Source organism: Rhinolophus sinicus, linkage group LG17, assembly GCF_036562045.2.
Source record: "Rhinolophus sinicus isolate RSC01 linkage group LG17, ASM3656204v1, whole genome shotgun sequence".
NCBI lineage: Eukaryota > Metazoa > Chordata > Mammalia > Chiroptera > Rhinolophidae > Rhinolophus > Rhinolophus sinicus.
Window position 1 is genome coordinate 13768024 of NC_133766.1, and position 23185 is coordinate 13791208.

Sequence of the window (23185 nt, forward strand, 5' to 3'; positions counted from 1 at the left end):
AATCATACAGCCACTTTGGAAGACAATTTGGCACATTCTTGCAAAGCTAAATATAGTCTTACTGTATCATCCACTAGTCGCCTTCCTTGGTATTTACCCAAAGGCACTGAAAACTTGTGTCCACACAAAAACCTGCACATGAGTGTTTATAGCACCTTTATTCATAATTGCTAAAACTTGGAAGTAACCAAGATGCCCTACAATAAGTGAATGGAGGAATAAACTGAGGTTCATCAGACAATGGGCTAGTGTTCAGTGCTAAGAAGAGATGAGCAATGAAGCCATGAAAAGACGTGGAGGAAACTTATGTGCATACACCTAAGTGAAAAAAGTCAATCTGAAAAGGCTACATACTGTGTGCTTCCAACTATGTGACATCCTGGAAAAGACAAAACTAGGGACACAGTAAAAAGATCAGTGGTTCCTCAGGGAAGAGATGAATAGGAAAAGCACAGGAGATTTTTAGGACGGTGAAATTATTCTGTATGGTGCTATAATGATGGACACATGACATTATACAGTCATCTAAGCCCATAGGATGCACAACACCAAGAGTGAACTCTCATGTGAGCCGTGGACTTTGGGTGGTGATGGTGTATCAATGCAGGTTCATCAATTGTAACAAAGGTACCGCTCTGGTGGGGACGTTGATAGTGGGGAAGGCTGTGCATGTGCGGGGCAGGTAGTATATGGGAAATCCTCTTGATTTTGCTGTGAATCTAAAATTGCTGTAGAGAAATAAAGTCTTAGAAAAAAAGATAGGAGAACAGAGATGAACAGAGCTAAGTGACCCATGGGATGGAATGTAGATGGAGAGGAATGAGCGTAGGAGAATGGGACTGGCTGAGAGACACAGGTGGAGATGAATTCGGATTTATATTCTACGTTTATTTATGGAGCACTTACCATGAGCCAGGTACTGTGTGGATATCTGGTAAGTTAGTTTTCACAACCGCCTTATGAAGTAGGTGCTGTATTATTCCCATCCTATAGATGTGAAAACTGAACCTTAGAGAGGAGTTGGCAACCCAAGTCTCATTACACGCAAGGGACAGAGCTGGGACATGAGTCCAGATCGATCTGGCTCTAAGGGATATGCTCCTAATTATCCTACTGACTGTCTGTGGGATGCTTGTGGGACCGTCTTGTTGCACTAGGCCGTTTAGGAATGAATGTGCAGGGAACTAGAATGGAAGTGGCCACTGAGGTGAAGATCAACTGAAAAGACAACAGAGGAGATGACTTGCCACTTTGGATGCATTTAGGTGAGAGAGACACTGTGACAGAGAAGGCAAGGGAATGCTGCGACATATTCTTGTTGTAGACACCCAGGAATGCGTGAGTCATCAGTTATGGGTCAGCTTCCTGCAGTCGTGTCTGGAGTCGGGATTAACTGTTACTGTTTGAGCCCCACGTTAGGCCTTTTAGGAATAAACGTAAGGCAAATCATCCTTTGTCACCCGTTAGATTTATGACATGAAGTAATAATATTCAGAATACCCTTAACAAACTATCCATTGAAGAAAGCCATTTTTTAAAAAAAACTTCCCTCATTCTCTAATCAGGTCTTTATGACAATAAAGTGTAACAACCAAAGACATGGCTCTATTTAGGAAGATTTCATTGTGCCCAGTAAACGGGACTGTACTTACAAAGCTAGCCATTTCCAATCAGGTGACCCAGACTTAGACAGGTACCCAGATAGGACTGTTTTTCTTTTCTGTTCAAAGTCCACATGTTGAGGCTGCCTTATATACATCGGACCCTTGCTGGTCCTCCAAACCGTCTTCTCTAGTTTGGGGAGAATACTGTAGTTTGAATCTGGACACCCACTCTCGTGCAGCGCCAGTGCTATGTAGAAAGTACATTGCAGTCCTGCTGAGAGCTCAGATCCTCCCCTCTCTGGGATCAGGGCTCTGCAGCTTTGATCTTGAGATGAAATACATAAAATGAAATATAAAAATAAAGAATGCATGTCTTGCCTAGTTCTGTTCCATTCAAATTGTTGAGTCTGGAATGTCAGTGAAGCCCCATGTGGGTTTTCCGCCTCCCACCTTCCATGAAACTAACCCAATGATAACTTTCTTCATTTCTCTATACTGTCATCTTATACAGAGATTCCAGACAGTAATCAAAAGCAGCACCCAAATAATCTGTCTTCATCTATCCTATTTTTCACTGTCCTTTACAAAATTTTCATATCCCAAAGCATGTGAATTTTTTTGTTTTCAAGACACAACAGGAAACAAGGTCTTGTACTCTCTTCCGCTCCCCTTTCCTTCTTGGGAAGAGCTGCCCTGGGTCTGAGTCCTAGGTTTCATCATCGTTCCATCAGAACCAGCAGTGTGACATTGACCAAGGGCTCAGATACACTGATCTGCAATTTCCTCCTCTGTGAAATGGGGATAACACCTAGGCGCTGTAGATTGTGAAGTTGCCATGAGATGGAATCTTCCATGTCTAGCATGTTTCCTGGCCTACAGTGGACTTCCGTCCAATGCATGCTTGTGTGTTTCTTGTCCTCTCTCCGTCTCTTTATAACTTATACATCTCTTTGTTTTCCTCATTCTGGAAGGGAGAAGACTGAAAACATTTTGTGCCTAGGTAGGTCTTCAGTAGCATGGGAAAGATTTTCCTTCGATTCTGCCTCTCACATGTTTTGCTCTCTGCTGCAGCCTGCCCTGCTAAGCCTCCTTGTTTGAGGTTGTGCTCTACTAGTCCATTTACATATTTCTCTCAAATCCTCCTTTCTCTTGCTTTCCCTGTTTGTCTGCTTTGTACAACTGGCTCATGCATTGCTACATCTACAAAAGGAAAAAAAATAAATAAATAAAGACAGCTAAAGCGGTGGGATGCAATTGTCCCTTGAAACCCTTTATTACAATTCCCAGTCTGGAAACTGGGATGAGCACAGGTATATCACACAATCTTTGTCTGGCAAAATCGTTCTGTAGAATGGAGGTCTTCAGCCTTCTTTGTACTGGGGTACACAGATGAATGACATTCTCATGCTTGACATACCTCCTTGGAGGCAGAGGTTACGATGGGTTGCATGTTACAGACGACTCTCAGCTCCAGCTGTGTCTCCCCCCACGTCCCCCATTCTCTCCTACACAGGAAACACACGTCAATTTGAGTGAGATGATTATGGGCACAGCCTTCAGTCTATCTTTGTGTATAAGAAAAGTGAATCATCCTCACTGTGTAGGACTTTTATCAATAACAGTTTACTGCCTCGTCCTTCACAATTGATTGTACCCGGGGGTCTCAAAACTGCAGTTGGTTGCAAATTGCTGCTTTGCAAAGATCTCTTAATCACCTGTGAAGGAAGGTAGTTGGATTTGGTGGTTTCTAAGGTTGCTTTGAGCTTTAACATTCTATATAGTCCTCGCATTGTGCCACAGAGTCCCAGATCATACTGGTAATGGTTGCTTCTGAAAGATCTGGTATTGTGGGTTCCGTGATGTACCCCTAAAAGGTATGTTCAAGTTTTTACCCCCAGTACCAATGAATGTAATCTTATCTAGAAATAGTGTCTTTTCAAATGTAATGCAAGATGGAACCTGGTCCATTGGCTGGTGTCCTCGTAAGAAGAGGGACATTTGAATGTTGACACAGACAGGAAGTGAAGACTACGTGTCAGGGGAGGCAGAGACATGAGTGATGCAGCTACAGTCCAAGGAACACCGAGGAATGCTGGCAAGCTCCAGAAGCTAAGAAAGAGGCAGAGAGCAAATTCTCTCTCAGGGCCTCCAGAAAGAACCAACACTGCTGACTCCTTGACTTCAGACTTCCAGCTACCACAGCTGTGAGACATTATATTTCTCCTGTTTTAAGCCACCCAGTTTTTGGTAATTTGTTAATGGCAGCTCTAGAAAACTAATAAACCTGGCAAACTTTGGTGTTAGTTCATGGTGACCTATGTTTAAAGCTTCGTGTGCAGTCATCCCTTCCTTGTGCTGTGTGACAGGACGTGTCTTGCCAGCGGACATGCACATGGAAACCTGGAGTGTGAGGCTGCTTCTCCTGGCCTTTCCCTAGGGAGGCCTGCAGTCTTTCTGGTCTTTCCAAGGCCCTTGCTTTTTCAGTTCACCCGGCACAGATCCTACCACTGTCCCTTGGTGGGAGTGACTTCAAACCTAGACTGGAACTGAGAAGAGATTTTGGAAAACAATTCTTGGCTTCCTTTAGCTGATCTAATTTTTTTTGATAATTTTCATGGCAAGGTGATCACCAGGAAATTACTTTTTTTTCTTTTCTTTAAAAGACAGTATCCAGCAATCTCATGGCAGTGTCATTTTCTGTTGATGGGGTAATTTGTCCCTTTAGCAAGAGCTACTTCTTGAGTAATTATTTTGGGTGCTATGTGACAGGCTCAGCCTATTTTAGGACTCGGTGGCCGTGTCTCATGACATGCATTTACCTTGAGGATAATGCATGTGGCAAGTGTTGCTGTGACTCATTTCTCTTCAGCAGCTCCCTGCACTGTTCGTGTGTTTAGCAGAGAGCAGCCGCACGTGACAGGAATGGCTTGGAAGGTCTGCTACCAACGTGATTCTTACGTAAGACTGACAAGGAAGATGGTTCTTGTCTGTACCAAGCATCTTTTTACTCAGACTGGGTGTTTTTGGTGACAGCCCAGGAACTTCACTAGATGTGAGGAAATATGTGATAGCCAAGTGCTACACTGGATAGTTTTATATGTCTTCCAATTTGAAGCTGCCTCACTTAAACTAAAATGGGGTTATGTAATCTTTGTGTGTGGTTCCTAAAATGCAGACTTAACAATCTAGACATTTGTATGGAAAGGGGTAAAGAGATATGAACTATTTAAATTTATTAAAAAATAGTTAGAAAAACCCCTTCCCAAATTTACAAATCACAATGCATTTCCAAGCTGGTGACGCATGTATTAAAATAATGTTCAAATCTTCCAAATTCCATCTCGTCCCCCCCTTCACCTGAAGTGACCAACATATAAGAGTCTGTTGTGTATCTCATGTCACCTTTTCTGTGGTTTGGGCTGTAATTTCAGATTTTACACAGATTTCTCTGTTTCAAAGCCATACCTAATCTCTGAATGCCAAGGTTTATCATTGCTTAAGAAATAGAAATACTATTTTAATTTCTAAAATTCTTGAAAAGGTAAAAGTAGCCCCATAACTGTCTTCAGCTCCTTACCTACCACTACCCGAAATCCGGTTTAATCTTTAGCATTGTAGGAAAGCTCTTAGTTTTTCATGACTTTCTTGTTGCCAAATCTAGTGGATTTCCTCCCATATTTATCATCCAGAGCTCTTTGTAGTTTTGGAATCTGTTGATCCACTCCATTTTTCCCCAAGTTAGTCTTTCTTTTAAGTGTTCCTTACCCAGGGCTTCTATTAATATATCAATGCAGTTTTCTTCCCACTGCTATGGCCATTCTCTTTCAGATGTCTTTGCTGGTTCCTCCTCCTTCTCTTCCGGAAATTATGTACATTCCCTAAGGTTGTGCCTGGGACTTTTTGTCATTTGTTTCTGGCTGTCCTCTCTCCATCAGGACCTCAGGAGCCCCCCTGCCCCCAGAGCAATAATTTTACCTATTTCTGCCCATCCTCCTTTCCCACTTTCTACAACAGCCTTCTGTGTTGCACTCTGACCTCTTCCCTCTCAGCTGATGATTGCGCCCCTCCTGTAATGAGAAAGCAGGTCTGGAGGATGTGAATCCCTTTTGCCTTCTGTCCACAACAAGCTGACCTCCAAACGCAGTCCCTCTTCCCTCCTCCTGTTTATGAGGAAGAGTCTGCCTTTTCTGTTAAAGACCAATTCTTGTTTACGATCCCACCCCTCTGTCGGTTCCAGGACTAGAACCTTGTTCTATGGATTATTGCCTCTCTGTGTGATTATTTCCAGCCTATCCCTCTTTATTGTTTGAAGCTCATACACATGCTTGGGTCTCCAATCCATGAAAATGGCCGCCTCACCCAGTGTCCAGTCTCCCTGCCAACCCGTCTTTCTCTTTCCCAGCAAGGTCAAGTTTCTGTAAGGAAGAGTCTGCACGTGTTCTTTCTATTTCCTCTCCTTTAAGTCTTCCTTCAATTCAGGCTTTAATGTCAGCCTTCTGCTCTTACTGAGGTTTCCAGGGACATTTCATTGCCTCATGTCACCAGGGTGACTTAATTTCTCAGCAGCAATTGAGCCTGCCCACCTCTCCCTCTTTTCCCAGACTTTGCTCCTGTTTTCTAATTGTTCTTTCTTTGTGTCCTTTAGGGCTCTCCTCCTTTCTCACTCCTAAAATTGTTCTTTTTCTTCTCCTCCTTCCCCTCCTCTCCCTCTCCTCCGTTTCTTCTTCCTCCTCTTTTATCCCCTTTCCCATTGATTCTCTCCTTGTGGCTACAGTTTTGAACCCCATTTTTACACCATGGTACAAATGACAGACACCTCCTATCACTGGCTTTAATGTCTTCTTTCTTGCTCATTCAGAAGCATGTATGAGAACCAGGTGAGTGACAGGGCTTCTTATAGAGATCACCTTGAATAGGTTTTAATTTCAGGAGAGAAGTAAATCATTTGCAAACTTCAGTACTTTAACCTTTATTAGTGATGGATTACTAGAGCGATATCTCACAATTGATCGGCACACATTAGTCTATCATGACAACCCTAGTGTATCATGACAACATAATTGGAAAAGGCTAGTATGTTAGGTGTTCAAATGACTGTTGAGTTGATTTGGATGTAATTTTAGTAATCCTGTAGTAACTTCCTAGAGAATTTTGAACGAAAAAACAATTTATTTTCAATCCCTCAAAAAACTCATGAATTTACCTATTTACCTTACACATAGGTAACATTATTATTCTGTAAACATACTGGATTGGAGGGCCACTGTTCTCAATTTCTTAGAGTTGAGCAATGAGAAAAATCCTACGTGGGTCTTTGTGGTTTTAGGTGTCCGAGAGCCCTACATTACAAAGAACAGCTTCTAAGGGAACTAAGATATTATCATTCAGGTATTAAAGAGACACTTCAAGGATAAGGTCCCTGGGAAAGTAAGGTTCTGGGAACTGGAAAGAATGAAGAGAAATCAAATGCCACATATTACCTTGAGTTGCTCTGTTAAGTTACAATATCTTGCAACTTTGATAGGAAAAGATTAGAGATTTATGTGAATCTGGGCGGCTTAAGTCCTGACGTATTACATATCTTCTCACAGAGGCTTTTAGGATAGCTTTGAATTTCATAACCTCAGTGAGTATAAAATATGGAGAGAAAATAAGTTCTGGAGAGATTTATAGCAACCGCATTTGGCTTTTTCTTATTTTATAAAAATTGGAAGTACAACTTCAGTCCTGATGAACTATTAAATCTGCTTTTCCTTTAGTAGTTAGGGCTCCAAAGGCCAAAATTTAACCTAAAAATTTACATTGACCTAACTCATACTTACTAATATGACCTGTTTTCCCTCTCGCTGACACTATCTACTTCTATTTTTAACTTACTTCAGTGAAAGTATGCAACAACCCTCCTTTAGTAAACACACCACTTTACCTCAGCAACAGTAGATTAGAAGCTTTTTTAAAAGGTCGGGACCGTGTCTTATTTTTTTATTCCTCAAGTGCTTTGAACACAATTGATGGATAATAAATATTTTTTAAAAGTTCTGTCCCATCAGTAAGTAAAACATATATAAGAAATATAGATATTTTTTAAAGAAAAATAATTCATTATTCTATTAACCAGAGATAATTACTATCAACAACACAGTATAAACCAGAGAGGTTGGCAAAATTTTTCTGTAAACAGAAATAGTTAATATTTGAGGCTCTTCCGGCTTTGCATTCCCTGTGGCAACCACTTAAATCTGCTGTTGTGGTGGGAAAGCAGCCATAGGAAAGAGGAGACAAGATAATCCGTAAACAATGTGTGTGGCTCTGTTCCAATAAAACTTTATTTACAAAAACAGGCAAGTTAGATTTCCTGGCTATAGCTTGCTGACCCCTGTATAAACTATCTTTAAAGTCCATATCTATGATGATAATATACATGTATAGTAATAAACAATGTGTGATATATATAATATGTAATTTAATACACATAGTGGTTTAAAAAATGACATCATAAAGAATTACTAGATATCCTTTCAATGAAATATTGGAGCCTCTGGGGGATTATCTGCCCTATAGGGCATGAGTTCTCAGTCACCCTCAAAATTGGCTGGCTTTTTAGGAGTGGGGAAAAAAATCTTAGCTATTGCAATGGTTTGTGGTCCTTTGAAGTTCAACTCTACTCAACCAAATCTTATTCTTTAGTATTTAATCTGGGGTGGGGAGAAGATTAGGTAAAAATGTCTAAAAATTCTGCTTTGGAAGGTAAAGTGAAAAAAACAAAACTGAGAAACACTGCTATAGGGATATGAAACTTTGTCCTTAATTGGGTGATTTTCCAACTCTGTAGTTTGTAGGTAACTGAAAAATTTTTGCAGATGCAAATAATTCTCGTCTATAGACTTGCAAAAGACTTCTGTACATTGGGGAGACATCCACCCTGCCACCCATTCACCAGGAAAAAGCCAGTTTTGTTTTCACTTGTAAATGTATTTCAGCATTAATTTACCCCATATTCATTTGTTGTTCCTTAATTTCTCCTTTAAATTGGTTGGAACACTTGCCTGGTTCCCTCATTTAATAATTAATAATAAGTTAAATAATAATCTTTGATAAGTGTTTATATCTGTATGAGAATCATGGTTTTACCATTTTGAAAGATATAATTTAACAGTTTCCATTGGTTTGTAACAGTCCTGTTTTACTTTGACGGTATATCAAAAATATTCCCAGATTATTACATCTTTTAAAGATTATAAATATTCTACTAAACAAATGTCATTTAAAAATTATATTTTATTGTTGGAAAACAATGCATAATTTTATGAACAAGCGTAGATTCCTTTCTTAAAAAGGTACAGAATGTGGAAAGCCATAACGGGTGTGAAAGCGTGTTACTTAATTTTTTTGGCACGGTCCTTGTTTGCTTTCAGTTCCACATTGACTTTCTCGAGGACATGGGCCAGTGGACATAAAGGCCGCTGCTATTTTCATGGCTCTGTTTGTTGACAGAAGGTTGCATGTGTTGCTACTCTGAATCTAAAATCATTTGGGGGAAAGCACGGTGCCCTGGCCTCATCAGTTACACATGAGAGGCAGGACACTGAGTATGCTTTGATTCTTGGCTTGGCTCAACGTACCTGGTCATGAGTCCGCTTTGGCTTGCAGGTTATTTCAGGAACATGGAACGGCTACTGTTTGTCTGAGTTTTCCATTAGTTGTCAACACCTCCAACCCTTCTCTTTACCCTCTTAGCGCACTGATTCTAACTTCTAGCCCCTCCATGCATGTGTTATATTCTTGTAAAAGTTTCTTCTTTAGAATTGCCTCCAGAAACCACAAAAAGGATTCCAACAATGGCAGTGTCCTTGGTTGGTCTGGGGAACACGTAACTGGACATACACGTGTGTGTTTTCTTCTTGTGGTGACTTTGCCTCACCTATGTGTTGCATCAAATATCTCTACCCTGATAGAATAAACCAAAAAACAAAAAAAAGAAAAAGTAGATTTCACTTCATAAAACAGAATCCAAACATTTGTGAATCAAAGTAACCACTCTCTAAAATTTTAAAAAGTAAAAATATGTTCAGTAAATGTTATTAAATGTACTCAAATTGATAAGACTAACAATTCAATCATTAAATGAGAAAAGACATAAGCTTATTTATTCAACAAAAGTTATGGCACTTATATATAATGTGTGGGGAAAGAACGAATATTTATTAGATTCCTGGAATATGCCATTTTTTTTTTTTTTTACGTTGAATCACGATGAAGTAGTTTTAAACCAAAAATTATTGAGGAAAATCAGAGCTGGATGAATTGGGATTTAGAAAGTTGCTATTGAGATGTAAATTTTCTTTAGCTTTGGCAAGGGCTGTTGGGATTTCCTTATCTATTTTTGAGAGTTTTTTTTAAATGTATTTTTTTTATTTCAGTTGGCATTCAATATTATATTAGTTTCAGGTGTACAACAGAGTGGTTAGACTTTTATATAACTTACAAAATGACCCATTGAGTCTAGTACCCATCTGACATCATGCATAGCTATTACAATATTATTGACTATATTCCTTATACTGTACTTTACATCCCTGTGACTATATTTATAATTGCCAGTTTGTACTTCTTAATCCCTTCACCTTTTTCACCCCTCTCCCCAACCCCCCTTTGATCTGGTGACCATCAATTTGTTCTCTGTATCTGAGTTTGTTTTGTTTGTTCATTTATTTTGTTCTTTAGATTCCACATATAAGTGAAATCATAGGGTATTTGTCTTTCTCTGTATGACTTATGTCACTTAGCATAATGTCCTCAAGTTCTATCCATGTTGTTGCAAGTGGCAGGATTTCCATCTTTCTCAGGCTGAATAATATTCATACACACACACACACACACACACACACACACACACACACACACACACACATCATCTTTATCTATTTGACTTTTTCTTCTAAATTTTTCCTATAAAATGTGAAAGCCTCTGACTTAAGTTCATTTCGACAGTTTTTATATTTTATACATGTCTTTCAGCTTGTCACTAGATTTAACATAGAGAAGAACATGGCATGTCTCATGGAAAATTTTCATGGGCTCAGCCAGTACTGGACTGATTGCCAGTGGGAGTACAAAAATGGTCCCTAACAATGGAGGCGGCCAAACAGCTCTATTTCTCTCCTAGCCCATAGGCATTGGCAAGTGTGGCCTGCTACACATAATTTTCTGGGACTTTTGCTCCAAGTCCTCTCCGCCACTAAGCAGTTACTGACCTTCAGAGTCACTGGCTGAGCCTTGACAAGAATTCTCTTCTGGACCAAACTCTTGTTAGGTTCTTTTAAGCGCACTAGACCTTGACCTTGGTGTCTGTCCTTGGTGGTCCTGCATCACCCAGTTGTGGCGAGAATTGTTCTAAGTCCGTTTAGAGAGAACCCCATACCTTGATATCTGATCACTTTCAATATCTGAGAAAATTCTTTATTCCCAGCATCCCTGAGGAGATACCTGATTAACCAGGATGCCTTCAGCAAGAATTCTGCCAAATCAGGTTAGACAGAAATCCGCCCGTCTCCCTGTAAATAACATAAGTAATCCTCTTAGTAATTTTCATCCCCTGACCCCCACCCTTGACTCTAAATCCCCACTTATCCATGCTCTATTCAGAAATGTGGCCAGTTCTATATTGAGATCTCTTTTCCACAATTGCAATTGTTTCTGAATAAAATCTAGTATTAGCACTTTAACTACTACTTATTTAGCTCTGGTTTTCTTCAGTCTTAGGTTTAAAACTTTCTGCCACAGTTGTCTTTTAAGCCATTTGAATTATATTTCTTTGGTACCAAATTCTGAAAATTAAGGTGATATCGCTATGAGTTACAGAATCACATAGACCTGTTTTGAATCCTGACTCTGTTGTCTGCTAGATGAGTGACACTTTGAAGAATACTTTACACCATTGTTCCTCAATTTCCTTATTTGACAAGTGGACATAACAGTACTGACCAAATGAGATTATGAGGAATAAATGAAGTAACATTTGCAAAAATGCTTAGGACATAATAAATTTTATTATCATTTAGGAGGGGTTACCCCATGAAAAGAAATGTTGGAATATTTTACAGCAAGATTAACTGCTATTTAAAAATGTGTTTCTGGTGGTGAGATAGGTCAGCTTGGACCAGACTTTCTTTTTCTGAGAAAAACCATTTATTGACTCTTCTCAGAAATTTTAATGTACAGTAACAACCACACCTGTTTATGTAGCAAGATGAAAATGCTCACATTGCAATCAACAAAAAGAACAGACACTACAATCAAATATTTATAATTAATTATATAAGAAAGATAATAGTATAAAGATGAAGAAAATACATGAAATGCACTTGGATTATGGTGGTAAAATAGGATTTTACTTGTCCAGGCAGTGGCAGCCCCTCTCTATGTTCTTGACATATAGCGGCTGATGATTGGATTATGTGAGGTGGGAAAAGTGAAAGAAAATGTCCACAAAGTGCCAAGAAACCTTTAGGAATCAAAAGGATTGAGAGCTTCATCTCTTCCCTTTTGGAAAAGGTTCAATATTGTAAGAACAAGTTTGACCTCATCGACGGAAGGGCTCCAGCCAAAATCATTGACCAGGAAAGACCAGATTTCTCCCACCCAGGAGGGCAGTGGCTGTGAAAAAGGGGAAAGGGTAGGCTTGAGTCTATACCAAGGGCCAAGATGTTGGAAGGGGAAGGCTGATTCAGAGCTGCTCATCTAACCCTCACCAAAACTCTACACAGTACGACTAGGGCCTCGTGTTATCCCTGTTTTTCCTGCATCCACATTTAGACTTGGAGACGCTAAGAAATTTGCTAGGTGACAAAGAGCTGGAACTTGAACCTCATCTGTCTCTAGGATCCTTGCTTCTCACCGCTGCACTCTACCTACTATCTGAGTTCTTACGGCTTTTCTCTTCCTTCGCTGACAAAATAAAGAAATGCAAGTTGAAGTTAAGGATTAGGACAAATACTTCAGGGAGAAAGGTACTGGCAATTAGAGGAAGACAATGTAAAAGGGCTTTGAGGGTTCTGGCCTCCTCCCAGAGGATGACAACGATGTGATGTAATCCACATCCTTGCCTGACTTCTGGAAACGAAAAAACAAGAATTTTCAAGATAATTACCTAAGGTTAAAAGTCATTCCATTGCCATGTATAGATGTGCTTTTTTCTTTGCAAACTTGATCTTTCCAGACCTAAATGATCTCATCTGTAAAATGAAAGGGTGTAGTAAGCCACTGGTAAAGTTCTTTTCGTGCTGTAATGTTTGTGAGTCCAGGAATTTATAAGCTTTTTCTGGTATTTAACCTTTGGCCTTAGCCTCTTTAGCACTATGATCAAAACTAATCAACTCAACTTAAAGTTTATGTGACAGGTGAGGAAGCCAGCAAATGGTTTTATATGGCAATATAGTAAATGGAATTTAAAGGAAAGAATTCAAGGTCTTAGAAACCAGTGGGTAGAGCAAAAAAATCTCCTGGGTAATCTTTTTGTGCCTTAGGTGTTAGCAGGCTGTAATTATTATAGACAGTCCGGTGTGAGAGGAAAGGATTAGCCATTAATGGAATGGCTGTCTGGCTCCCCCATCTCACAGCCCAGCCTCTCTTTCTCTGAAGCTGGTGAAGCTGCTGACATCACCACCACCAGCTCTACTCCTAACCACCAAAGCTTTCCTGGTCGTAGTTCAGTGGATCAAAGAACAATATTAAGAGAAAAGTGAAAAAAAAAAAAAAAAACCCACAAGAACAGAGACGTGAGCAAACTTGACAGAATACAAGTTTCTGATTCTTCTTTGAGAGTAGCCCCTTTCTGGTCCTCCTCTTCCTTCCTTCTTTCTTCTCATCTTCCTTCTTCTTTTCTCTCCTCTGTTCACTTCTTTCTTCTGCCTTTCCTCACCTCTTCGTTCTTTCCTCCGGCACTTCCGGATCACCATGTTGAAAAGTGTATGCTGGGCCCTGTGGACACCCCAAGATAAAGAAGACAGAGTTCCAGCTTTTCAGACTGCTCTCAAGTAACAAGGGAGAGAGACAGGGATCAGACAATGTGGTCAATCAAATCTGTAAGATAATCCTTTCACCTCCGCCCTGTCTGTGCAGCCCCACCCCCCAACCTCCTGACATTCTCTCCTTTTCCTTCTAATGGCTGCTCTAAGGATTAGATGCCTAAATGGCTAGTGATTTTCCCTAAACTGGGGGAGAAAATCTTTTAAGGTTCAGCATCATATCAAGCGAATTCCAGATCTATGATCACTCTCCAGCTGGGGCTTTCTTCTCTTTTCATTAAGACACATTCCCAGAGGATTCAAAAATGAGTTTTACCATTTACTCTTTTTATTGAGGAATGGTAGTTCCAGGATTTTATTGAGTGCTTACCATGTTCTAGGTACTTACATGTTAACTCTGATCTTATATTATCACCTCCCCCACCACCATTAATTCACAGATGAGATAACTGAGGTTAAGTGAGCAGTCTTAAGTTAAAACACCTAGACGTGGAATTTGAGCATAAGTCTGTCTAATTAAAAAACCCAACCTCTTTTCACTATCTCTGTTGCTTTAGTGACAAAGGGCAGTTTCCATACAGTCTTTTTATTTTTTCTCCAGTGGAATTGTACGTCCAAGAGGCCTCTGTTTTTGTTTTATTTCTTAAACTTACTCATGAGGGAAAGCATATGTTTAAAGCTACTTTGAGATATAGTTGGACCCCCTTCTAAGTTATACAATGAGTATCTGATTGGTTTTGGTTACCAATTGTAAACTCCACTATCCAATTCAATTTAAAAATTTCTTAATTGGAAAAAGTCTGAGTGGCATAATTTTTAAAAGTTAAGACAGTCCCTCTTAAAAATGGATTAATGCTTATTTGTAAAAACACATGTAGTTCATATATATATACATTCATGTTCTTTGTACAAAACACAAGACACAGGTGGACTTACAGGCATTAACAAAAACAAAAGACAGTTGTAAGTGTTCTTACTAGCTGGTATAATATACAAATTTAATGTATATTCACTGGACTTGTAGAAGCTCTCAGAAAAAAATCTCACTGTAATACTGTAATGTTTAAAAATAACATGGCAAATTTTATAGCCAATTTGGTTCTAAAGGCTATTAAGAGAAATCTAATGTATTGTGAATTTGTTGAATCTTAGCAGCGGTTATATTCTTGCTGCATTAATATTAATTTGCCATGAGAATATTATACCAATATGCTTCTGTTGTTACAACATAACAATCAATAGGGGAAATTTTAACATTGAACTGAGATGAATTTTAATAGATTGTAAGATTAACTTGTGTGCATTCTATCATAATGGAATTTGTATTGAATTTTTGAACCGATGGAGGTCATGTCCATATCAGAATAGTATCTCATGCCATGTCTATATGGTGCACAGATATTAGTAGGAGTGTTTAAACAATGCTTCCTTTAACCTCTCTGGGTTTCAATTCTTTCATCTGTAGGTACAGATTATAGTGCATCAAAATCGTGCCTGGCACATAGCTGACATTTAGTATGGCCTTACTCTTAATATTATAATCTATGGACCCTTTTTTAAGCATGGGTAAATTATTGGTGATGTTGCCTGTGGCAACTGTGCTTGAAGCTAAGCCCACCAGAGATATTACATCTGTGTACGTGGACCTTCAATCCAAAGTAGTAGGTTTGGAGACAAAGACGTTAGCTTACCAACTCTGGAAAAACTGAGGAAACGACACATACAATAGAAATTCCGCAGTGTTTATATAATAAATAGCGCTTGAGAATTAAAAGAATCAAAGTGATTTAGTATAAAGTATTTTAAAGGCCTAGATCCTAAGACTTTTTCTTCAATTCCAGAGCATCCTTCTGTTACACTATTTTGCCAAAGAACCTGTAAGAATCACTACAAATCAACAATGGTAACAAAGAAGCAAATACAGATTCCAAGCAGAATTTGTTCTAATCCCACTACTTTTGAGGAGGTCCCATTTCTCTCAATTCCTGAGGTGAAGCATAAAGGCAGAATGAATAAGAAATGATAAGAAATGCTGAATCACGTTGGTATTAAAACCCCTATGTTCTTTGAGGGTCGACCTCTATTAGAACCGCTTCTGCATTAAGAGAGGTGGTCTTGAGTGTGGGACACCTTCCCAGAGGAGGGGGGGGCTCCCTGTTTTTCACAGAAAGCTTCTTTTCTTCATCCAAGTACTTTGAAGACAGCTCCTACCTCCAGAGAGGAGATGTGGAGAGATGCTTTTGGTTATCACAGCTGACTAGAGTTCTTGGCTTTTGATGGTTCTATGCAGGATGACCTCACACCACAAATAATTGTCTGGCTTCCAGTGCCAATGGTGCCTTCAGTTAGGAAACATTTCACCCTCCTTTCTCCTGTCCTGTTTGTAGTTTAGGTTGTAAACTCTGGGAGAAGAGGGATGTGGTGGGCCCTAGTGTCTAGGAGAGCACCTCACATGTAGTAAGTCCTGAGTAAATATTTGTTGAATGAGGTGCCACTTACAAAGATAATGATTGAGTGATAGGCCATGAAATAGATACAATAAAAACCTGCTAAGCAAAGTTCAGTTTCCTCAAGCCTTAAATTGAATTCCCTGGTGTTGGAATCCTGGATGTGCCTGCTTTTCAAGTAAAGTCTCTGTTAGATCTTTGTGGGTGTCAGCTTTGAGTGTATTATTTTGGGGGGTGGTTGCCCTGCGTTCCATAGCTTCCTGTGAATATGGGATATGAATGTAATCTCAGGGCTGTGAGGAATCATGGGTTTGATTTTATTTTGTGTATTTATGTTTAGCGGGAGTTAAAATGTATACTATAGACTCTGCTGGTAACAGTTTAACACCGAATTTATAAAGATATTAATTTGAAAATATGGTTCCCTAGATTTCCTGGAAAAGTTTGGAAATCTTATAACTAAGCTCTTTTTAGTATGTTTTTAGTTTGTACAGTGTGATATTTGAGTTTAAAAGGGGGTTAAAACAGTTTGTGAAAAAAAGACTTTCTGGAAAGCAAATTTGCTGTAAACATGTGACTGTGTTTCCTAAAAATACACAAAAATTTAACAATTATTAGAAATATTGTTTAAATGTAAGTCTTTTTTATAGAACATACGTTAAAAGACTATCTCTTCAATATTTCAAAGAAAAATTTTCATGTTTACTTTGTCCTTTCTTTTCTTTCTTCTTAATGTTAATTTTCATGTTATATGAAAATTGCTCTCTTGATTAGCATTTAAAAAGTTTGTTCTCTGCAGATGTCTTTTTTTCATTTCTAGTTATTTATACCATCAAGGAACAACTTAAAAACAAAATAAAACATTAGCTTTATCACAAAACAAATATTTGCAAATTATTTTTCTGATAGCATCTAGTATTCATTTCACCACCTTACCTCCTTCTGTATTTGTAATATATTCACACATTGAGTATTTAATATTCCTTCATGATTCCACAACACAACTTCTTTTTCACCCCAGACGCTGAATTAGTATTATCTGTCACAGCAGCAGTTTTTTTTTTTGTGGCATAAAATCACACACTTATTTTTTTTTGTACTGGAAGGAGATTTTAACAGAGGAAATTGACTCTGCAGATCTATCGTGAAGGCTGGGTTCAGAGCAGCTATCTGATCAATTCTAGCTTCTTATTTCTTTTTTAAATAGAATACCGAGTTTCTTGGAAAATAATGGTAGCCAAATAAAGAAAACCACTTCTTCAGAAACGCTGCTTTCCTGGGAATACCTCTCCTTATTTATAGGCTGGTGTTTGTCTGGTTGAGTTGCTTTTGCCAGTGCACACAGCGCCAAATCTCCTCAGAATCTGTTCTACTACGCCATTTCTTCTTCTGCTTGATATGTAGAGTCATTTCCTTTTAGTAAATATTTGGATGTCCTGAAGCAAGATCATTCAACTACGCTTTATGTTTGAGTTGGGGACAGTTGAGGAGTGTTGTGTGTCTGCGTGTGGTTGGGTTGTTCTTCCCTTTCCTTTCCTCTGAAATCACCTTTTGAAATAAAACTTAAATAGGGTGAGCCTATGGAGGAGGGTGTATACAGAGTGTCATTTCTGTCTTAACCAGAAAAACATTTTCAAGGCAGAACCTATGGTGGGAAAACAGGATGATTCTGAGAAATGGCCGTGGGGAAGCCTGGAGTTGGAAACTGTCCTTGTTGCGATGGCCACTGGCATATCTGTGCAACTCTTGGTAAAGGACTTTTGTGATTTAACAAAAATCAGCGCCTTCTCCTTTTTTGCCTGAGTACACACCTCAACCACCAGCCTTGTTTGTAGCCATTTGTCTGAGATCCAGCCAGTGACACGTGAGCAGAGCTGATTCGCACCACTCCTTGGCTTGTGGCAGCAGTAATTCCAATCTCTGCCTCCATCTTTTTGTGTGGCCCACTCCTCCTTTCTCCTTTTCTGTATCAAATGACCCTCCTCCTTTCTCTTATGAGGACACTTGTCATTGGATTTATGACCCACTCATATCCACCAAGATGCTCTTGTCTTGCAAACCTTGATTTAATTACAACTGCAAAGCCCTTTTTCCAAAGAAGGTCAGCTTCACAGGATCTAGGGGTTAGGACATGGACATACTTTCAGGGGTCACCATTCAACCCCCGACACTCTGCTTAGCACAATTCCTGGTCTACATCAAGCACTCAGGAAATGTTAGCTCTTCTTCTTTTCCCTAGAAGACGGCCTGCTTCCCTACTCCTCTCAAATACTCGATTCTGCTTTCGAGGTGCTCTCTTCTCTCTGTGCCTACGATCAGTTCTTTAGCTCAGGTTCTCATCAGGACTGGAGGTATTCTTTCCTCCACTTGTTTGTGTTTCCAATTCATACTGTGCATTGCCTCTTGATAGCTCTTTTCTAATGTACGCTCCCTATTTAAAATTTCCAGTGGTTTTCTGTTGCACACAATAATGCTAGTAACAGTCAGGACTGGTGTTTGCATCATTCCCATTTCTCTAATGGGGAAACCAAGGTTCAGAAAAGATTAAATTATATGTCCAAGCCCATATATAGCTTTGCCATTATTAGGGACTGATATCAAGCCCAGGTTTTCTGAAGCCATGCTCTGAAGCCTGAGCTTAGTTCATCATTTGAAACCTTCACAATATTTCAATGTCAACTTTTCCACGTGTATTCCTGAAGTTCTCTGGCGTTCATTCATTTTTCCACCCATAACTCACCAAGCTCTGCAGAGATTTCATTCCTTACACTTTACTTGTTTCTACTAGGAGGGGTTATCCCTTCATTTTTTTCTTGACCCCCCCCCTCCTTTCCTATCTTTTTCATGACTCCAAAAAAGTCACTCTGTTAAGAATCCCCAGATCCCATGAAGAATGAGGTGCTCACTTCCCAAAGTTCTCATGGCACTTTACGTATATTTCTATTACTGCACTTACCACATCATTTGTCACTGTTCACACATCTTTATGGACCAAACATCTCATTGATTTGAATATCCCTTGTGCCTGACTCATCCGACGTAATCAATAAATATTTGTTGAAATATTTCAACTAAGGTTATGTAACTGAAAGAAATTGTTCTTTTAGCTTGTTAAAAATCAGCTTATAATCAGCTATTCAAAAAAAATTAAGAAATATAATTTTTAAATTGGGAGACGGGGCTCTGAATGGGATAATGGGAATCTTGAAATCCTCTCTGTAATAACACCTTTATTGTAGTCAGATTAGCTTTCCCTCATTTCTTGAACTACTGGTGCCTGTTTCTAACTCTGTGCCTTTACTTAAGCTGTTCTCCTACCACAAATGTCCTCCCACTACCCTGCATTTCCCCAAATCCTACCCATCATCAAGGCTAGGTCCTATATCCTCCATGAAGGAACCCTCTGTTACCCACCATACTCACCTCTGACTTTACTGTCTCAAGCCTCACCTTGACTGTTTACAGACTATTGATGTTGTCTGTAGTCCTTGCCGATGAGAGAATTAAATGTTTATCTGGTAATAAAGCAAGTCCACCCACATTATTCTATTTTTAATTTTAAAAAAATCAAGTGTGATGGTAAGGGAAACTTGTTTTAGAGAAGTACACTGATGTTTACAAAATGAAACTTGATGACAGGCATGTATTAGAGGGCAATAGTTACTATGCAATATTAAGTTCTTCCTACCTTCACTGTGATAGAACTGTTTGGTGAGTATACCACTACTTAGAATAAAGACTACATTTCCCATGCTCCCTTGCAACTATATTGTCATGTGACTAAATTCTGGGCCATGAGATGTAAGTGTAATTGTAGTATGATAGATTTGGGGAGCCTTTATTAAGAAACATTGTTTATGCACACTTTGCTTTCTTCTTCATCTTTTCTTTCTGGAATATGGATGCTTTCTCGAATATGAATGCCTCTGTCTTGAAAAGTGAGGTAAGAAATTGATAGAAGGAGTCTGGAGTTTCTGCTGGAAATCTGCAGTTGCCAGATTTAGCAAATAAAAACACAGGATGCCCAATATATATTGAATGGGACATACTTTTACTAAAATATTATTTGATGTTTATCTGAAATTTAAATTTACTTTGCTGTCCTGTATTTTATCTGGCAACCCTACCTGGTTATCTATTGCCATGGGATGCTACACCAGATATAGGAAATCTGCTAGGACTTTTGCCCATGTGAGGGAACCAAACCACCATCATTAAATTGTTATGTCACTAATTTAACAAATTCACAGCAGGAAGAGAAGGCTAACCTCTATCTTCTCCAAATTTCGTGCTTTACAATTTTGTTACAAGGTCCCTTTGGTAAGATGATTGTAGACCTTCTGTGTTCTTGAGGATCACCAGTAGGTACAATATTTTACATTTTTCTATACTCCTTTACATTTTCTAAATAAGTTTCACATGTGTTGGTCTTATTTAATATTCACAATGATCTTATTTCTTAAATTTGCAGACGAGGTTTAGTGATTTGCCCAAGTTCGTATAGCTGGTAAAAAGTGGATGTGGCGTGTTCATTGCAGCATTATTCTCAATAGCCAAGACATGAAAGCATCTGTCTATTGATGGATGAATGGATAAAGAAAATGTAGTATATACATCCAATGGAATATTATTCAACCTAAAAAAGAAGGAAATCCTACTATTTGTGACAATGTGGGTAACCTGGAGGACATTATATTAAGTGAAATAAGCCAATCACAGAAGGGAAAATAACTACATGATACCACTTATATGATAAATCTAAACGAGTCAAACTTATAGAAACAGAGAATGAAATGGGAGTTGCCAGGGGCTGGGAAGAAGAGGAAACAGGGAGGTATTAGTCGAAAGGTACAAAATTTTGGTTATACAAGATGAATGTCTTAGAGATCTGCTAGGTATACAGCATAAGGACTTTATTAATTAGCAATATAGTCATTATGCTGTTGTGTACTTAGCTTAACAATAGCATATTGTATATTTAAAATTCACAAAAAAGATAGATATTATATACGTGGTCTTATCACATACACACAAAAATAATAAATAAGAGGGCAGGAGAAAACTTTTAGAGGTGATGGATAGGTGTATGCGTAGATTGTGGTGATGGTTTCACGAATTTTTACTTATCTCTAAACTCAACAAGTTGTATATGTTAAACGTATTTAGCTTTTTGTATGTCAATCATACCTCAATAAAGCGGTTTTTAAAAAAGTAGTAGATGTGTAACTTGAATTTGGATCTTCTGACTCTGACTTTACTGGTCTCTCTGCTCTCCACAGCTTCCCTTCTTACTGTGGCTAATTCACCAGCAATGGAATGGCAGAGAAGGTGCCCCACCTCCACACCCGCTGCAGGGATTTATTGGGAGAAAGGAGAAGCCCTGCTCTACCTTACACCCCAGCACCTGCCTATCCAGCATGTAAGTCCCTGAGATTTATGGAGGCTGGCTGTGCCAGGGTTAATGGTTTTGGGTGGGAGGGAACAGAACCTTAAGTCTCTCACAGTGCTGCATAAAAATGGAAATTATCTTGATACCAGTGTTCTCATGAGTTACTAAAACCCTACTGACTTTTTGGTGGCTTTAAGGGAAATCGTTCTCTTTGCTCTGCACCGAGGAAGGTATGCGTCTCTGTAGAAATTTGGATCAAAGTTCTGGTTTTTAAATTGCAGCTTCTGGATCGATGTTTCAGGGGTTCTGTAAACATTTGATTCAATATTATTTCTATTTCCCCCTAACCATTATATTAGTGAAGGTGAATAATGCTAGCTACTGTAACAAAGGCCCAAACCTTAGTCACTTAACACGGTGAAAGTTTACTTCTTGCTATTCCAAAGGTGTTAAGGATATTCCTGATGCACAAGTGGCCTTCTAAATGGTCCTTTGGGAACCTAGGAATTTTCTATCTTGTGGCCCTGTCCTCCTCTCTGGATCCTGAGTCCCTTCCAGCTAGTGGGCTGTTGGGGAAAGGGCTGGAGGATTGTCTGTGACAGGTTTGCTGGTGACAAGTCTGAGAGTGGTGCATATCAGTTCTGCTCACATTTCATTGGCTGGACCTCAGACCAGTGGCTACAGGGAAGCCTGGCAAATGCAGCTGAGCTGTGCATCCAGGCACAAAAGGAAGGTTAGCTGATTGTCGTTAAGGACACAGCTAGCTGTCTTTACCACAATCATTAAAAAACAAAACAAAACAAACAAACTCTTCACTCTTTGGAGACTACAGTTTCTTAATATGTTGTCAGTGTCAGAATTAAAGTTCTTTTATTCTAGTTAATGAAAGAATATCCTAAGATTGCAAGAAAAGCTGGTACAAAAGCATCTGTCACCACTCACAGAGATTTATCTGTGGAAATTATTGTTGTCACCCCCAAATGTGGTTGCAGAGGAAATATGAAAATCAATTAGATTCTAAAATTGATGTAGGTCTGGAAGTCATCTACAGAATCAATCCTGGTTCAACCAAAAAACTACCTTGTTCTCAGTGACTGACTATAGCATTTAATAGAAATGTGAATTATAAAATAAGTTTATATCAATACAATATTTCTTTCCTCTGCTCCAGATATATTGAGGTTGCATAGAAGATTTGTCTTTTTAAAGAAAGCGTTCCGTTGCTTTACAAATTAAAAACAGTGCTATCTAGAGTCTCCCACCTCTAACGTTTATAATGCTTTCTATTTTTATATGCCTTTCAGAGGAAGACTAACTCTTGATTGTGTCTGAATGAGGCAATGCAAATTACCTAAGTCATTTTCCTTAGTAGACAAGTTAACTTTCACTAGGAAAAAAAAAAAACCTTGCACAATGCGCTTTTCCAACTTGTCTTAAATCAATTATTTTAGAAAATCCTCGAGGCTTGAAATCTCTCGAGGTGCCGACCAGCTGATTGTCCATGCTAATCGTTTCCACAGTGTATTTGAAGCTTTGCAATTAAAACACGCTTTTGCTTGTTCATAACTAAGCTCATCTCTCTTGCATTAACTATAATGTCAAGTCAGGGGTCTGTTTAATTAAAGATCCACAGGCCTGCCAAAGAGCAGCATTGATTCTCTCCTCCCTGGGATTTCTTCTTGATTAGGTTTGGACGTCTGCTTTGGGATGTTTGGGCTT

The 23185-nt window shown here is 38.9% G+C and overlaps 1 protein-coding gene across 4 annotated transcripts in view; it reads left to right on the forward strand.

Annotated features, from left to right (window-relative positions):
• The window catches only part of HMCN1 (hemicentin 1), a 667703-nt gene that overhangs the window by 157234 nt on the left and 487284 nt on the right, over positions 1–23185 (forward strand). For 3 of the 4 annotated variants that reach the window (XM_074322404.1, XM_074322402.1, XM_074322401.1), the window contains one exon: positions 21357–21496. The gene's annotated coding sequence lies outside the window, so the exon portion shown is untranslated. Of the gene's footprint in view, positions 1–20600; positions 20749–21356; positions 21497–23185 lie in introns of those variants that run through there. The other variant, XM_074322403.1, reaches the window with a different exon arrangement.